At 51.3% G+C, this 3,740-nt stretch overlaps 1 long non-coding RNA gene across 1 annotated transcript; it reads right to left on the reverse strand.

Moving 5' to 3' along the window:
- Nucleotides 1-546: 546 nt before the first annotated feature.
- LOC129735263 (uncharacterized) lies at nt 547-2,561 on the reverse strand. Its single transcript, XR_008730685.1, has 3 exons — nt 2,488-2,561; nt 1,893-1,974; nt 547-1,479 (listed from the first exon to the last, which is right to left on the reverse strand). It is a non-coding gene; the product is annotated as an uncharacterized LOC129735263 (long non-coding RNA).
- Nucleotides 2,562-3,740: the final 1,179 nt, after the last annotated feature.

Consider the following 3,740-nt stretch of genomic DNA (forward strand, 5'->3'; position numbering starts at 1 on the left):
TCAGCATTGCGGACAAAAGATGTTCTTTCTCCCTTTCTGGAAAACATTTTGGAAAAGCAAGCTGTATATTACGAGGCTAGGCTTAGGATGCTGTTAGGCTCGTTTGGCTTTGTTCGGTACGCAGCTGAGAGTATAGAAGCACATCTGCTCTTTGGCAAAGAAGCCTCACTGGGCACCGCTGTCGAAAAGCAGAGGTGCTTGCTTTGGAGGTTTCCTCTTCCTCCTTCTAGTTCTTAGGTAAGATTCCTCTTCACCCTCTCCTCCAGCTGAGTTCCAAGCAATAGTAAATGCTGGCAGCGTCAGAGCTGGCATGAGTGGCTTTGTTAAAATGATCACGTACGCTGGGACTGGCTTGTGTTGCCTCTGTGTGCTTCAGAATGGGCACAAAGAGGTGACGGTGGCGTTCCTTGGCAGCGCCAGTATGTTTGGCTTGCCCTGACTGGGTAGAGGGTGCAAGAGTGGGCTTTGGTAGCTGGAAAGGTCTGAGGAGGCCTGACGTAGCCTGCAGAGAGTGAGGGCGAGATGTTAGCAGAGGGCGGATGCCAGAGTTTGTTGGCAGAGGGAGTTTCAGCTTGCGTGTGACTTACAGGAGCAGACCTCAGAATGTCACAGGCTCACGGAACGGCTGGGGTTGGAAGGGACCTGTGCAGGCCATGTCGTGCAACCCCCTGCTAAAGCCGGTTTGCCTCGAGCGGGTTGCACAGGGTCGCGTCCAGGTGGGGTTTGAGTATCTCCAGGGAAGGAGGCTGCACAGCCTCTCTGGGCAGCCTGTGCCAGGGCTCCGACAGCCTCCAAGTGAAGGCGTTTTCCCTCACACTCGGATGGAATTTCCTGTGTTTCAGTTGGCGCCCGTCGCCCCTTGTCCTGACGCTGGGCACCACTGAAAAGAGCCTGGCCCCATCCTCTTGACACTTGCCCTAAAGATATTTATGTGCACTGAGGAGATGCCCTCTCACTCTTCCCCAGGCTACACAGGCCCAGCTCTGTCAGCCTGTCCTCGTAAGGGAGATAGTCCAGTGCCCTGATGGTCTTTGTAGGTATAAACCGTGCACCGCAATGTAAAAGGAGGTTGCTCTCCAAGGGGTTTCCAGTGCTGCTAAAACTTGGTACTTGTATCAAACTTGTATCAAATGTGATACACGTGTAACTACACTTGTATCAAATTGCCTGGCGTGGCTTGTACTTAGGAGCATTTTTGTCGAAGGCTGGCCATGATCAACTGCAATCACAAAGTTACCTTTTTCACAGGAGGAGAACCCAAAAATTTCTGGTTGTGGGGTTTAGCTTATCCCTCATTGTGGCAACCTCCCTGCAGGTTTTACGTGGCCGGCGTCATTTCCCCGTCTAGGCTTCTCCGATGTGGAGGGAGAGGCTTCAGCAGAGTCGGGCTGTTGATGTTCTCTGCTGCACCTTCCTCAGATTTCAGCACGTCTTTCTCAGTCAGTTCTCAATCCACCAGGCTGAACACAAAGTCTTTCTCTGAAACGTGAAGGTAGCAGAAATTTTGTTCAAATTCCCACTTGCTGCTGATCTGGATGTCTGGGGGTGAATTCAGGAGTTCCCTTACCACGTTTTCAAAGGGCTTAAAGACACGAGAGAGACATTTTGTTTGCTTTCTGCCCGCCCCCAGCCGCCCAGAGCCCCAGTGGGAGAGCGCGTTTTTCCGCCCCGCACCAAACCGGAGAGCGCTGAGGTGTGAGTGACTGCTTTCTGTCTGCTGTCACCTGACTGCTCAGCGCAGCCACAGCTGGGCCCAGTGCACTTTGCTGGTCCCAATTCCTTCCACCTCGGCAACGCCACTCAGCTCAGGTCGATGAGAATTTCAGGGTTTGATGTGAATGTACAAGAGCGCGTGCTTCTCAGAAAGGGATGCAGGTGTGTATCTTTGTTACCTTGTTTACTTGCCCTTGCAAACCATTCTTGGATCTTGGTAAGGGAGTCTGTCTCCAAAAGTTGGCTGATTTTATCCAGCACCTAGAAGACGTACGGGATAGTGACCATGAAAGAAGAGAAGCTGATTCGTGACAGTTTTTGCATGTGTTTCCATTTAGCCCTAGCTGTGTGAGTGTGGGCTTTATGGCCTAGCCCAGGGTGTCCCATCAGGTTTGCCACAGTGTGAGCAAAGGACGCCAGCCTGCAAAAGGTGATGTTGCATGAGCGCCGTGTACGCGGCACTTCAGAGACACCGCAAGGAAACGCTAAGAGTGTTTACTACGTGGAAAGCCCCTTGCATGTGTCATGCCAGATTGACAGGCTGCTTTTTAGAGAACAAGTTTCAGCTGTGTCGTTCCACCAGTGATTGCCCATAGCAACTTCCAGGTAGGGGAGAGCAACTAAGGAGTAAATGCTAAATACGAAAGCCAGTAGTCTCCCCACGGGGGTGGTGGCGGTGGGAAATCTGGCCGTTGAAGTCCCACACCATCCTCAAGAGAACTAGGAACGCATACCGTGATAGGAATCCATGTACGGTAGCCCTCGTGTCTTTACCTTTTTTTCCTGATCTGTGTCACCGAGGTCAGAACTCCCCTGGACGCGAGCACGGTCGCGCGAGCTGACGGATGGGGAGGAATGCTGGGTGAGAGGCGTGTCCTGGAGTCCCACTCTGTGTGCAGCTTGTGCAGAGGCTTGGAATCGTTTCTGCAGAAGCTTTCCAAAAGAGAAAGCAACGTGTAAAGGAGTGGCTTGACTCCATTTCTGCAGCGCTTAAAGGCAGTGTGAAACGTAGGGCTAACACTAGTCCCCAGCAAGGGAGTGCAGCAGAAAACACATCTGAAACTGTCGCTCGCTTGGACAGGAACACCTGTAGGTTAACTGCATTAGGTTAACTGTTACAGCTTCTACTACACATTGCCGAGATTGCAGTACATATCTACGGCAAATGCGTAACGCTGGAGGAGAATGAGAGTGATGCCGGGTAACTACTGGTGGAAGTCAGGTGAGGAAGCCATTAAGGCTGCAGCTTGAGGCTAAAGAGTTATGGCAGCAGGAATCCTTTACTGGAATTTATGAGCACAGCTGCAAAGTTGGATCTGAACCTCAGTGTGTTGCTTCTAGAGAACGGTGTCAGCCCAAGCAGAACTGCTGGCAGTAAGTAATCTAAAGAAGCGTTGTGTGTGAGGGGAGGAGGCTTTCTCCTGGGCTTGCTTGTTGTATAGCGTGATGTTTTCTCCCCGGCACTACCAAAGCAGAGTAGCGTTAAATATCTGAACACGATACAGTTATGGTTTAGCTGTCGTACTGCTTGACACCATTTCCCTTCCAAGCTCTCATATTCTACATGTGGGATGCTGACATCCCTCTTTTTTGTTTTGCACTGTCCTCCTTAGCAATCGGAGGCCATCAATTCAGGTTACAGTGTTGAGAAGTGAGGGAGAGTGTGCCGCAGTAAAGAGCCATGTCTTTTCCTTCCCATTACCTTTCCAGGCACAGTAGAGTTCTTCCCAAGCCTTTCGGGAACATCGGCACGTCCTTCTGGGTGTCCTCTTGGCAGGCTGCTGCTTAGAGCACAGACCAGAGTGTTGTTTAATCCTGTGCAAGAAACCAAAGGATACAGTCTTTCCTACAATAAACACGCGCAGTTAACTTGGCAGGTGATCTCCAAGGAGAGTCTGTGCTGGAAGGATGGAAAAGGGAGGTATCGGACCTGAAGTTTGTAGGCCCTGATACAGGGCTGATGGAACGGTGTGTAAACCCTGGGTAAACCTGGCATACTTGGGTAGGTGGCAGAGGGCCGTAAGCAG

Source organism: Falco cherrug, chromosome 1 (assembly GCF_023634085.1).
Source record: "Falco cherrug isolate bFalChe1 chromosome 1, bFalChe1.pri, whole genome shotgun sequence".
In the NCBI taxonomy this organism is placed as follows: Eukaryota; Metazoa; Chordata; class Aves; order Falconiformes; family Falconidae; genus Falco; species Falco cherrug.